At 49.0% G+C, this 14,016-nt stretch overlaps 1 protein-coding gene across 1 annotated transcript in view; it reads left to right on the top strand.

Moving 5' to 3' along the window:
* LOC122387574 (transcription factor GATA-4-like) overlaps positions 1 to 14,016 on the top strand; it is a 35,395-nt gene that overhangs the window by 261 nt on the left and 21,118 nt on the right. The window lies entirely within an intron of this gene.

Genomic DNA, 14,016 nt, shown 5'->3' with positions numbered 1-14,016 from the left:
ATCATGGACCGTATCAGGCAGCGCGCGTAATGTGTATACGGACACTTTAATCAATTACCCTTTCGTTGAGCACGCAGACAAGACATGCATTTATTAGCAGAAGAATTAGCATTAGAAATTATAATTTTTTAATTATAATTATTTAATTTAATTATAAAAAATAGAAATTAGAAAAGAATTAGCAGAAAAGAAGCAGAAGCAGAAGAGAAGAATTTATTTGCAGAAGATATATTTTCTTTTAGCTGTTCTGGATTAGGTATTTTTCGTTTATCATGGCAAACTAAAAAGTAGCATTTCGTGGCTGCATTTCGTATCAGTTCGCTTCATTACTGCAGCTATTCGGAACGAAATGCTACGCTACTGTTTGATTAAATATAGGTACCTACCGAAAGAGTGTTTGGTGCCTATAACTTACGAATTAACTTGACCTCCCTTATTATTCGAATAACGTTACTCGATATAGGTTTGTAATGCAGAATGCTCATGGTCATTTGAGGGATAACCAATAATTCAACAGAAAATAAAACTTGGAAGAAATAGGTATTGCCTATCACACAAAATGCCTTTACGCCCCAAGTGTTTCATTTCATACGAACTACGAAAGTTCATTCAGGTCGATTTGTGTGTGTAGAGTTATCAACCGACCATATGTCTCCAAAACTTGCTAGCAAGTCCATAGATAACATGAATCTATGCTACAACAAATAATAGATTCATGACCGTTCCGTGCTTCTATCCTCAGGACACTGGAATCCTTCTCCTCCACGCCGCAACCCCCCTCCGGGCTGGACAGGCAACTTTATCTCATGCGGGCTGCTCCCTTGGAGCGGCACCGCTGCTCCTGAGGGAGCGCACCCCGTAGCCGGGTGCAGTGAGTGCCTTGGGGCTGGATGGCCTGTCCTCTGGACGGGCTCAGCCCCGGCGACTCACTAGGGTGCCTGCCCAGACCAATGTCTCCCCCTAATTCCTATCATCCTTCCGGCTCTGCAATGGTCTTGTCAGACCGAAAGGGCCTAACCCAACAAAACAAAATAGATTCATGTTATCTATGCTACAACAAATAAGGATTTGTACTTACGTCAGCAGACACGCCACAAGAGGGTGGCTATTACGTGTCAATTGTCAGTGCATAAAACGGTAATGAATGATCATTGATCAATTGGCTTAGCTAGCTCTCTTCGCGCATACCTTGCGACTTGCCTATGTTAATGACAATGACATTGAACACTGCACCGTTTTATATGCGTAGTCCGCATTATAATTTCTAAGCGTCAGTCCAGCCGCCCGCTTCATGTGTTAAAAAGGAAGTCGTTTCACTGCCAGGGCTGGAGATGTTTTACCATACAAATTGCTTCTTGTGTTGTCCTTATCATCATCATCATCATGAATCATCATTTATTTAGCATCGCATTGTGCGACAATTGATAACAATAAGTAATAACAGAGTGTAACACGTCAACTGCAGCGCGGTCAGTAGCAGGTGAGCAGCCTAAGTAGACGCCGTGATGCCTCGCAACTGCCTTGTAAAACAAACTTGAACATATACCGCCACCGGAAAACATTGAACATGTTCACCGACAACTCACCATTTCGTTACGAGCGAACGCGAAGCGCGAAGCGAGTTTTTTCAATATAACGGAAAAATCTCGGTATGGGCGGCCCGACCCGCCCTGTAACCCGGCCGGCCCGGCCCGACCCGACCCGCGCTTTTGAGAGGCTGTTTGACTCAACAACCGCTGGGCTGATTGACCTGCGGTCTTTTTTTATTTGGTAGCTCCATCACTTCTACCCCGTAACCGACCAAAGTTGAAGCATATATGTGACCGTCGACGTGGCACGTGCCACGTGAAAAGCCAAGGGTGTTGAAGTTGTTCTGCTGAAGTAAGGATTTTGAGAGGCCTACATACATCTCGGCAACCGCTGCAGCGGTAGCGGAGTCTATACTCGTATTAGGAATTCTCTGTGTGATTGCGAACATTCGTCAGTGGGCTCACGTTGATTACGAGCGAGCGAGCGCAGCGAGCGAAGCGACCCGGCCTGTAACGCTTTTGAGAGGCTTAAGCCCCGGTCCCACTAGGCGTTGCGACCACTTACGACCGCCTACGACCCAAATCATTGCCGACCACCGCCGACCATCACCGAATGCTGCAGATCCATCGCAATTACGGTCACATATATAAAGGGTCGGCAATCATCGTACGACTAATCGCACAAGCGGTGGCAGACCATCGTACGAAGTTTGCCGAACCAAGAAAAAATTGGGGCATGAGTCGCACGAATGACGTGCGAAACTCGGTGACAGCCGTGAGTACGTCATGCGATAGGTAACGACTGGCCGCCGACGACTGAAGATCTGTTCAAGACCTATCGCCGATTGCCGCACGATTGGTAAAGAGCGGATGTTCCGCTAACCATATTAGTGGCAAGGGGAGGGGGGCTGTTTACATCCATCCCTGAGGCTTTTCGGAAATATCTTCAAAACGACTGGAGCTAGGATGCCGAAATTTTCTGATTTTTCTTAAAACTAAGCTGGGCACTTTTCTTGAAAATTTTAAGTTGATATCTTTATCAGGGGCGGTTCCAGGGCATGGGGAATCGGGAGGTCCTATTCGTGAAGCGAGTCATTTAGTTAAAGATCACGATGCTGATGCATTATAACTGAAATTATTCATTATGCAGGTATATCAACATTATTTGTAGGTATAACAGCTTTAGAAGTGAACAAGAAACGGATCGTAGGCGGTTCCAGGGAAAAGGAAAGAAGGTATATGTCACCTTCCACCTTCGGTGCCCTGATGCCGCCTATGAATATTCAATCTAATTTAGGCATTTTATCACACGTTTTTGTATCATAATGAGATTATTAATTTGCCAGCCCGTTTTGGTGACAGCACCAACAAAACATCCGATTGATAATGTATTTCATGTGCCTCCAAATTTCATAACCTGTAGGAATCCGGCTATTAATTTTCGAAATGCTTTTTTTTGTAATACATGTCAAATTCTGATTCATCCTGCATCGATCGGCAGTAGTTGCGTCAAAATTGGTTGAAAAACATGGCCATGGTGAGGAGTTGAAAAAGCCTCTGAAATGTATAGTTTCTATCCCCCTTCTACCTTTTTGCGTTTATTGGACTTCCTTTCTTCAAAATGTAGATCACGTTGAGGGAATCGAATGCCATTCGAATTTTGAAAATCGGCAGGTTATATTTTGACACCAGCCGCATTTTCGGGTCAGGTCAGGTCATTGACCTATGGCGTCAGAAGTGAACCTCTGCACGATCTTCAGAGGTCGCAACTTCGCAACGCTCTCAGTGCCAGAGGAGCTTTCACAAGGAGAGTAAACTTACAGGACGTAGTAGAGGTCTCACAACTTGTACATCTCAGATTTTTCCTTAAGGTCACATGACGAAAGGTCGGTTACGTGACCTCACCATTTCAAGTCAATGGGGGAAAATAAAAACTACTATTTTGACGCCGGGAAAGATCTTAAGCTATCCCAACCCCAAGCATATCGAATCGTGATTTCATGCACTCTTTGCAAGTTTGATGCGTCACTTTTGCATTGTTAATGACGTCACTAGGGTCATATTAGTTTTTCGTCAATAACTCCCGATCCAATTGAACTAGCGAGTCGGGAGAGCCACCAATGGACTTAAGAAGACCTGCCAAATTAAAAGATATGCGACATGACCTCATTCGACAAACTTCGTGACCTGTAAGCCCTGGCCTGACCGTGACCTGAGTTCAACCCCAACAAAAAGTATATCATTCGACAAGTCTCAACAAGGCGAACACGATGATGTCAAAATCGCGGCTTTGCGGCCTCTTTTAGCCAAGTTATTCATCAAAAACTGAACCCATAACTTTGGCACTTGACCTGACGTAAGATGTCATCGGTTGACCTAAGACCTTATCATCGGGTGTCAATAACTGTATCTCGTAACGGCGCACACGCTTGTTTTCCTGAGACGCGCTAGCTCCCTCAGAGGCCGAAACGGGGAGGGGGGTCGTACCCGCCCCCCCCCCCTTCGCCGGCGCGTAGAAGAAAACCAATATGTCCGGCGAAGGTTAAAGGTAGTGTGCCACCTTCCAATGATTTCCCATTTTATTTTTCCTAGGAGAAGAAGCTTCTGTTTTTACCTAATATCGCAAAAGAAATCAAAAATGGGCCTAAAATAGTGCTTTTTTCGCCTAAAAGTTTATCGGTTTTTCGATATGTATAACAACTGTAGTGGGCTGACCTGCAAACAGGCGTCGGCAACAATCGCGAATGCGGCGCACATGTGACAATAAACAAAGGTCATTATAGAGTTACGACGTACGGGAATGAGTTATCAGCTGTCTAATCGTAGACAACACAATGTCGAATTTAAACTGTAAGCCTGTATTGGTATTGTTTCTTTAATTTGGCAGTCGAACATTAATTTATGGTTTGAAATATTATTTTATGCAAAATAATTGATATGAAACAGCCGTCTCTAAAGTTATGACCCCATCTCACCACATGAAAGTGGCAGAAATGACAATGATCAGCTGACGTATTTTTCTTGGCCGAAGTCAGAGCGCGCGGCCCGACGCACCACCACCGCACCACAAAGTATGAGCAGAAGCCAACTTCGGTAGACCGCGCCCAAAGCCAGGGCCCCGGTAACGTGAGGTAGCCGAGTCGGGGCAGCGTGCGCTGACCCAAGCCGGGGCCGCGGCTTTAGGCGCGGTCTACCGCATCCCCGGGCAGCCCCGGGTTATCACATGACACCGGGAGGACGCGCGGCCCCGGCTTGGGTCAGCGCACGCTGCCCCGACTCGGCTACCTCACGTTACCGGGGCCCTGGCTTTGGGTGCGGTCTACCGCACCACCTAACAGGCGTGTTCGAAACCGCAGGAGATGATGATGAACGGGTTTATCGAAACTTGATTGGATGAGCCTATCGGTAATAGCGATTTCAGTGTGTGCATTTATTGTTCATAGTGGTGTGAAATGTGGTTGGGGTACGACCGACAACCCGTCGGGGCGAGTTTCGCACTGGGGTACTCAAAATTTGAAGAATTTAAGACGTTTCCATGAGTTTTGAAGGTATGGATAAGTTCTAAAAATCCGGTTCTTCTTATCTGGGCTATTAACTCCATACGGTCCAGGAAAGCTGGCACACTACCTTTAAGATCTCGTTCTTTTCCAGAGTCAACTGTTCAGCAATTTTCTTTTTCTCGGTCACGTTCCGTGTCGTGTCCCTCATGTTCTGGAGCTGGGCCGCCTGGAATGGTCGGTATTTTTGGGTCGGATCCCACCTCCGACTCGTGAGAGGCACTATATAGTAGGCGGTGCGCCATTTCTTATTTCTTATTGGGATGTTTTTATTCGAAAATCTACTGAAAATGGACGATTTTTTTACGCATCTCCTTCATCGTCTACGGCTGATCTCAAAGTGAGAGCACTACATATGTTCGCGGCCGTGTGATAAGGGTCGGTATAAGATCTGAGATGTCCGTACCACTGTCGTCGACTAATTTCCGACTAGTACCGTGCAATCGGCCACCATCGTGCGATTGCTCGGCGATCAAACCTTGGTGGTCTCGCGACTGGTTGCTGATGTTGGGAAGAACGTCGTGCGATTATCGGCGTCTTGCATACGACCGCCGACCGCTCCCGACTAGGCCCGCGACCACCGAAACCTGTCGTGCGATACTCGCCCTCCTACTAGCGAACAATGAAATACTTGTTGCGGTTTCTCGCGAACTCTTTGCAACCAAATCGGTCGCCAGGAGGTTTTTAGTGCATCATCAAAAACCTCTTGGCGACCAAAATGACCTCGCGACGTCTGAAGACAAGTCGTTCATATCAGCATCCAATCGTACGAGCTCTTGAAGAATTGCGACAACCTTTTGCCGACCACCGATCGTGGGCGGTCGTAAGTGGTCGCATCCCCTAGTGGGACCGGGGCTTTATATCTCAGCAACCGCTGGACCGATTGGCCTACGGTCTTTTTTGCTGGGTAGCCCCATCCCTTCTACCCCGTAATTGACTACTCTTGACACATCTCAGTGACCGTCGTTGCACGTGCCACGTGAAAAGTCAAGGGTGTTCAAGCTGTTTTGCAAAAGTAGTGATTTTGAGAGGTTCATATCTCAGCAGCCGCTTCAGCGATTATCTTGCGGTAATTTTTGTAGAGTAGCTGCATCGCTTCTACTAATGGCCGGGTACTCTTGATCTTTGTGAGTGACCCCCACTGCACGTGCAAAATACAACAAGAAGAGGTGCCAAATTTGTTCCCATTTCAATAACTCTGTAATTACTGGGGCGATTTCGCTGAAACTTGGCATACAGGTAGGCACCCACCAGGCAATGCATGCCCATGTGTTGCGGTTAGGGTGCTACTGCACGTGCGCACGTGCAGCGGGCGCTTCCAGATCTCGAGAATGGCTGGGCTGATTGCGTCCAAATTTGGTACACGGTTGGGGACCGGTTAGTAGGGTGCCGTGCAAAAGTCATTTTGGACCCCGTTTGCACGCGCGCACGTGCAGAATGCCGCTTCCAGATCTCAGGAACGGCTGGGCCGATTGCGTTCAAATTTGGCACATCGCTAGCGACCGGTTAGAAGGGTGCTTTGCACAAGCCCCGTTGGAAGTACCCTCTCGCCCTTCCGCACGTGCAGGGCTCACTATCTCGCTCGCTCGTTCTTCGCCCAAAAGGCGTTTTACTGGTAAAACGTAGGAGAAAGCGCCTATCGGTATGGGCTACCAAAAGGAAACTGAAATCATTGGCGCCCATAACAGAAAAGCAAAACTAAAAAAGCACAGCGGCAATATAACCACGGATGACAGGTTATTAACGATCAGTTTTTCTTCCTTCGGAGTATATGTGTACCTTCTTTCTGTTTCTGGTGTCGGGAAGAAGAGTTGATTTCCCTACCTAGGACTGATTATTGGGGGAGGGGACGAAAGATATAGTATGTCCCCTCAACATTTTCGTTGGAGCGGACGTGTCCCCCTCTCGTCGCCCGGTGGCGGAGCCCATGAGCCAATGATGCCTAATTTTTAAGGTCCTACCATTAGGTTTTCAGTTGACCTTCTGGGTCAGGTCAGTGAAAGTTGAAACAGTTATATTGAAAATCAGGATCTGCAATAACTTCTTGAATTTAAATTTAAGTACTTTTGCGGGAGGTCCTAGTTCTTATCCTGTCCTGTTATAATTTTTAATTTTATATCTCCTTTCAGCGAGTTCTCTTGGAGCAAAATTTAGGCATTTCCGCATTTTAGGGAAACATGCTGAAGTTAGCGCCGTCGATAGCGGCCTGTTTTTCTTCTTATAGAGCTCAACGTTTGCATAGTTTTTCTGGCAAATCCGATTGTCCTCAGCGTGATTTCTTGTACCGATTGATGGTTTCTTCTGGTAACATTTCTTTCTTTTTGACTATACGGGAGGCTAAAAAGTTGCCTTTTTGCTTGCAGTTATGTTTCATTTAAGTCCCCTTGCCTGGTTCGATATCTGGAATGACATCTTCGCACCAGACACTTTCCGGTCCGGTCGTAAAACTGCTGAAGTAGTAAATGATAACTTGTCTTTCCTTTATTCTTTACCGTTTTTTTTTTCTCCCATTATTCTTGATTGCCATTTTGTCTCCATATTCTTTATCATTATTGCGCAAAGCTTTTTTCAAACCAACGTAAATGACTCGATCAGATAAATTAACAACCAACATTCAAAAGCGTGAAAACGCGTGCGAACTACGGCTGCATGTGTGAAGTAAATAGCTTCAAGGTGAACACATGGTTAACTGAGCAAGAAAATATGTCCTCATTTATATTCATCTACTCATTATCTATTTAACATTCAATAAAATATCTTAATCCGCAAAGTAGACAAAACCATGGGTTTCATTACATTCCAATTTAAAAATATTTTGGCGCCTAAAAAGATCCATAAAAATGCACTTCTTTTTGGGCCTCCAATGCTGATTTCCTCGGATCAGCGCACAGTCCATACATGAATAAGTCTGTGGTGGATTATATACAGACAGCAAACATCTTAAACGGCGACGCCTCTTTCGCTCGCTCAGCTCTAAGCTGATACTACGCATGTAGAAGGCGCACCTGGTCTTCGAACGGACAGTTAGGCAGAGACACGGTTTGACAGACGACAGCTAAGCGTTACAGTCAGTCAGACGGCCGGGGCGGCCCGCAGGACGCGCTTGGTGGCGTGGGACGGCGTCCCGTGTCATATCTGAATCATGACCTGTCACCTGCGATGGATGACTGTCTGTGCCGCCGGCGCGTGTCAGCTGACACGCAAACAGACACATCATGCGGCTGCCCCCGTTCTGAGGCCAATTTGTTCGCGGCGGGCCCGACTGTGAGACGGTCCGCTGTTGGTACTGAAGGCGGCACTCTGTCCACCGCTCAGTTACGCTGATCAGAGATGATGTCACGGCGTTTGATTACCAACTCGTCGGCCACGACTACCTCATCGCTTCCTCTTCCTGCTTCAGCGCTGCACCCGATCATGGGCGACACTCATGAATCACCGCAAAGATAGCATATCTTGCAGCTGAATTTCCACCCCTGCGAGCGACCTCGCGTGGTCTCAGTCAATCACAAATAGGTAGCCATCATGCTCCCGGAGTTCCAAAACCCCGCCGCTCTGTCTCTCAGACCCAAAGCGCCCCGCTGGGCGGCTCGACTCATCGGGAGCGGCGCGGGTCTATGAGTGACGCACCGGCCACTGAAAATAAACCGCCATGCCGACGCGGCCGGCCCCGCTGCGGCTCGTGCGGTCACTGATTAGGTCCGGTTCATTAGTGTCGGCCCGGCCGGTCCTCCGGCGGATGGAAAGGGGAGGGGAGGGGAGGGGAGGCTTCCGATGGCGGTACTTTGATGGGTGAGAGGACAGTGCTGGGGAGTTGTCCGACACCGGTCCAGCCGTCAGCGTGTCGGGAACGGTCGGACAGGGACGGGTGTCAACGGAGCGAGAACAGGGCCGGAGGGGACGGTCAGTTAGTGGGACGGAAGCCGGTACATATTTCCGGTCGAAGTTGCAGCGATGTATCCACAACCACGGCTTATTACGGAGCGAGCGAAGCGAGCGGAGTCTTTCCTTAGATTAACGGAAATTTCTGAGTATGAGCGGCCGGGGTCACGATTCTGCGACGCTTATATCTCAGCAACCACTTGACCGATTTACATGCGGTAATTTTTGTAGGGTAGCTTCATTCCTTCTACCAAGTATTGGACTATTCCTGATGCATGTGGGTGACCCCTAATGCACGTGCCACGTGCAAAACGAAGAGGTGTCCGTTTTGTAATTGTTGCAATATCTCGGTAACTACTTGGCCGATTGCGCTGAAAGTTGGCATGTAGGTAGGCACCCACTAGGCACTGCATATCCATGTGCCAGAGTTGGGGTGCTGCTGCACGTGCGCACGTGCAGGGGTCGTTTCCAGATCTCGAGAACGGCTCGACCGATTGCGCTCAAATTTGGTACACAGTTAGGGACCGGTTAGTAGGGTGCCGTGCACAAGTCAGTTGGGACCCATTTTGTACGTGCGCACGTGCAGGGTGCCGCTTCCAGATCTCGAGAACGGCTGGGCCGATTGTGCCCAAATTTGGCACGTCGCTAGAGACCGGTTAGTAGGGTGCCGTGCACAAGTCAGTTGGAGGTACCCCCTCGCAATTTCGCACGTGCAAGGCCCACCCTCTCGCTCGCTCCGTTAGTCGCCCCAAAAGGCGTTATACTGGTCAGTAATCATGAATGAAAAGGATGACATGCTGGCGATCGACGAACTGAACGGTGAAATTGATAATTTGTTTGCTCAACTATCCTATACAGTGAAAACATCGGGACAGTGGCCAATGTTTATGAGCGTTATGTAATGTAAAGTATTCACCGTTGTGCAATGAAGTAAAAAAGTTCAGTACGATGTAGCTCAATTGATGGATACCTTGTCGATTATCGAGGATCATTCAGCCGTCACCGTCAGTAAACGGGACTCGAGCTGCACTAAATCCGGCGCTCCCTCCGCAACAAAGTCAAACAAACAAAACGGGGCAGTGTGCGGCCGCATTGCAGCCAGGGGGCGGAGTCTGAGCAGGCGGCCAATCAGAGGCCGGCTCTCAAACAGGGCCACCTGTTGCCGTGGCCGTTTGGCTGCGAATGCCCCGAGGCGATGGCACCATGTTGGTCTGCTTCCTATACAGCGCGGGGGCCCAACGGCCGAGAGGCCTCACCTGGGCGATCGTAAAGCGAGGCGATAGAGAGAGGGGCAGCTCAGAGGAACAGGGAGGGCTATGGAGCGACATAATTTAACCAGCCAGCCACTGAAATATAAAGATGTTTGGTGTACCAAACTAGCTGTAAAAAATTGTGTTTAAGCTGCATCGTGTGACAGTAGAACTATTGATTCCCGTCTGTCTCTGATGACTTTTTTTTTGTGTGCATATCTTCATTTATGCTACGAAATAATTACGAGCGAGCGAGCGCAGCGAGCGAAGTGAGTCTTTTCAATATAACGGGAAAATCTCAGTATGAGCGGCCCGGCCCGGCCCGGCCCGGCCTGTAACGCTTTTGAGAGGCTTATATCTCAGCAACCGCTGGACCGATTTGCCTGCGGTCTTTTTTGTTGGGTAGCCCCATCCCTTCTACCCCGTAATTGACTACTTTTGATACATCTCAGTGACCGTCGTGGCACGTGCCACGTGAAAAGTCAAAGGTGTTCAAGCTGTTTTGCAAAAGTAGTGATTTTGAGAGGCTCATATCTCAGCAGCCGTTTGGGCGATTGGCTTGCGGTAATTTTAGTAGGGTAGCAGCATCCCTTCTACCAAAAATAGGATACTCTCGATGCATGTGGGTTATCCCCAGTGCACGTGCAATACAACAATAAGAGGTGCCAAATTTGTTCCCATTTCAGTAACTCGGTAATTACTGGGGCGATTTTGCTGAAACTTGGCATACAGGTAGGCACCCACCAGGCAATGCATTCCCATGTGTTGCGGTTAGGGTGCTACTGCACGTGCGCACGTGCAGGGGGCGTTTCCAGATCTCGAGAACGGCTGGGCCGATTGCGCTCAAATTTGGTACACGGTTGGGGACCAGTTAGTAGGGTGCCGTGCAAAAGTCATTTTGGACCCCGTTTGCACGTGCGCACGTGCAGAATGCCACTTCCAGATCTCAGGAACGGCTGGACCGATTGCGCTCAAATTTGGCACACCGCTAGCGACCAGTTAGAAGGGTGCTTTGCGCAAGCCCGTTGGAAGCACCCTCTCGCCCTTCCGCACGTGCAGGGCTCACTATCTCGCTCGCTCGTTCTTCGCCCAAAAGGCGTTTTACTGGTTGCAGTACGAGTACGTTATATATCTGCTTGGAACTATTGAACTTCATACCAATGACACGGCATTTCGTCGCCACAAATCATGTTATTATTGCATATTGACGATTTACGATTTAGAAATGTGTACTTAAGGTGCGCACTTTAAAATGGTTATTTGGTTTGATATCATATTCGCTGCAAAAAAGAGACTCCGACAGAGCCTAAACGGCGCAGCGTATACCGATACGTTATCTGTGCCCAGGCGTATACCGTTGATTGAACTCTGGCTGTGCCGCTGACTCCTATCTCCACTGTATTGTTACGGAGCGAGCGAAGCGAGCGTAGTCTTTCCTTAGATAACGGAAATTTCTGAGTATGAGCGGCCGGCCGGCCGGCCGGCCGGCCGTGGTCACGCTTTTGCGACGCTTATATCTCAGCAACCACTAGACCGATTTACATGCGGTAATTTTTGTAGGGTAGTTTCATTCCTTCTACCAAGTATTGGACTATTCCCGATGCATGTGGGTGACCCCTTATGCACGTGCCAGTTGCCACGTGCAAAATGAAGAGGTGTCACTTTTGTAATAGTTGCAATATCTCGGTAACTACTGGGCCGATTGCGCTGAAAGTTGGCATGTAGGCAGGCGCCCACTAGGCAATGCATATCCATGTGCCAGAGTTGGGGTGCTGCTGCACGTGCGCACGTGCAGGGGTCGATTCCAGATCTCGAGAACGGCTGGACCGATTAAGCTCAAATTTGGTAAACGGTTACGGAGCAGTTAGAAGGGTGCCATGCACAAGTCAGCTGGGACCCATTTTGCACGTGCGCACGTGCAGGGTGCCGCTTCCAGATCTCGAGAACGGCTGAGCCGATTGTGCTCAAATTTGGCACATCGCTAGAGACCGGTTAGAAGGGTGCTTTGCACAAGCCCGTTGGAAGTACCCTCTCGCCCTTCTGCACGTGCAGGGCTCACTATCTCGCTCGCTCGTTCTTCGCCCAAAAGGCGTTTTACTGGTATTGAAAAGACTCGCTTCGCTCGCTGCGCTCGCTCGCTCGTAATTATTGCATGTTGACGATTTACGATTTAGAAATGTGTACTTTAGGTGCGCACTTTAAAATGGTTTTTTTGGTTTGATATTCTTTTAGCTGCAAAAAAAGGAGACTCCGACGGAGCCTTAACGGCGCAGCGTATACCAATACGTTATCTGTGCCAAGGCGTATACCTACCGTTGATTGAACTCTGACTGTGCCGCTGACTCCTACCACCGGGTATCTCCAAAAGGTATCTTCACCCGGTGATGACTCGGCGTGTCGTATTGGTATCGCCTGGAGCCCGCCTGTCTGCGCCGGCCCGTGTATGGTCAGTGGTCAGTCCCAGGTCTCCTTGTCGCCGTGCCTGTCGACAGACCACTACGACGGCCAGTTTTACCGGAGACTCCTGTCGGCTGTCGCCTTGTGGTGAGACTGGGTGGAGCTGCGCCACGGTAGTGGCTGTCTCTGATCAGGAATTATCGATATGTGAGAGAGAAGACTTGAGCAACTTTGAGCAGGTAAAGACAGACTGGCTTGTGGTAGAGCCGAGCAGGGCTGTAAAGCGGGGCAGGGCCTGAAGCGGGTCGTCACTTCGATATGAGGCAGAATGGGCTGTGATTGTGGCTGGTGCCTGGGCTGGACTGTTGCCACAGCACGGACCGCGGCGGCCGCACTGCACAGTCTAAAATCACCCACCGTGCCCACGGTGCAAGAGAACGGACTTAGCCCCCTGTGCTCATCATACCCACAGCGGCCGTAGCATGCCCACCATACCGGTCCATACCTCCATACCCACAGTGGCCGGGCTGTCATATCCCTCATACCCACAATGGCCGGTTCATACCCCCATGCCGACAGTGGCCGGACCATACCACCATACCGACAGTGGCCGGACCATACCCCCATAACACAGCAGTCTGATCCATACCCACTATACCCACTGTGACCGGACCATACCCGCATACCCACAATGGCCGGTCCATACCCCCATACCGACAGTGGCCGCGGCTCGGCGCCGTCTGGAGCCCGTCAGCGGCTCCGTCCACTAATGATCACCGCCCACTGTCCGTTCTTTACTCGCAGTCGGTGTTTACTGTCCGCGTAAACACACCGCCCGGATGTGCAGATACGGCCGGCCGATAGCCCAGATAAGCGCCGATAAGGGCCGTGTAGCGGCAGCGGACCGCCCCGGGCGAACCGCGTCCCGCGTCGGCCATGTGCCTGCCAGTCGGCTCCACGGGCCGACAATCGCCACTGGGTGGCCACCGCGCGTGCGCAATGTCAGCAATTTGTTGTCATGTTAATTTAATTGTTTCTTTTTGCGATCTAATCATGGGAGTGGTAGACATGTTCCAGTCGATGTCTGATAGCAAACAAATGCCTGACTCTGATAGAGGACAGTGGTATGTCAAATAAAAGATAACCAGCGTTTTACTGTACGCTGAGCCTTGTGTTAGAATATTGGTCCATATTTTGGTGCTATAAATATAACTTAAATATCAGAAGTCTATCTCATTTTATCATCTTCATCACGTCGTGAATATGTCGCATTTGTATAAGCATTATTATTAATATTCGAATATTATTCTTAGGATTTTTACTGTTAATGTTCTTGTATTAGTTTGCCGCAAGCATGCTTAACATCTCATATTCAAATTTTCTGACAATTATTTATGGAAAGAT

The sequence above is a fragment of the Amphibalanus amphitrite genome, unplaced genomic scaffold (genome assembly GCF_019059575.1).
Source record: "Amphibalanus amphitrite isolate SeventyFive unplaced genomic scaffold, NRLGWU_Aamphi_draft 000290F_arrow, whole genome shotgun sequence".
In the NCBI taxonomy this organism is placed as follows: Eukaryota; Metazoa; Arthropoda; class Thecostraca; order Balanomorpha; family Balanidae; genus Amphibalanus; species Amphibalanus amphitrite.
Note: the sequence above shows the minus strand (reverse complement) of the source record. Positions and strands in the feature narration are given on the sequence as shown.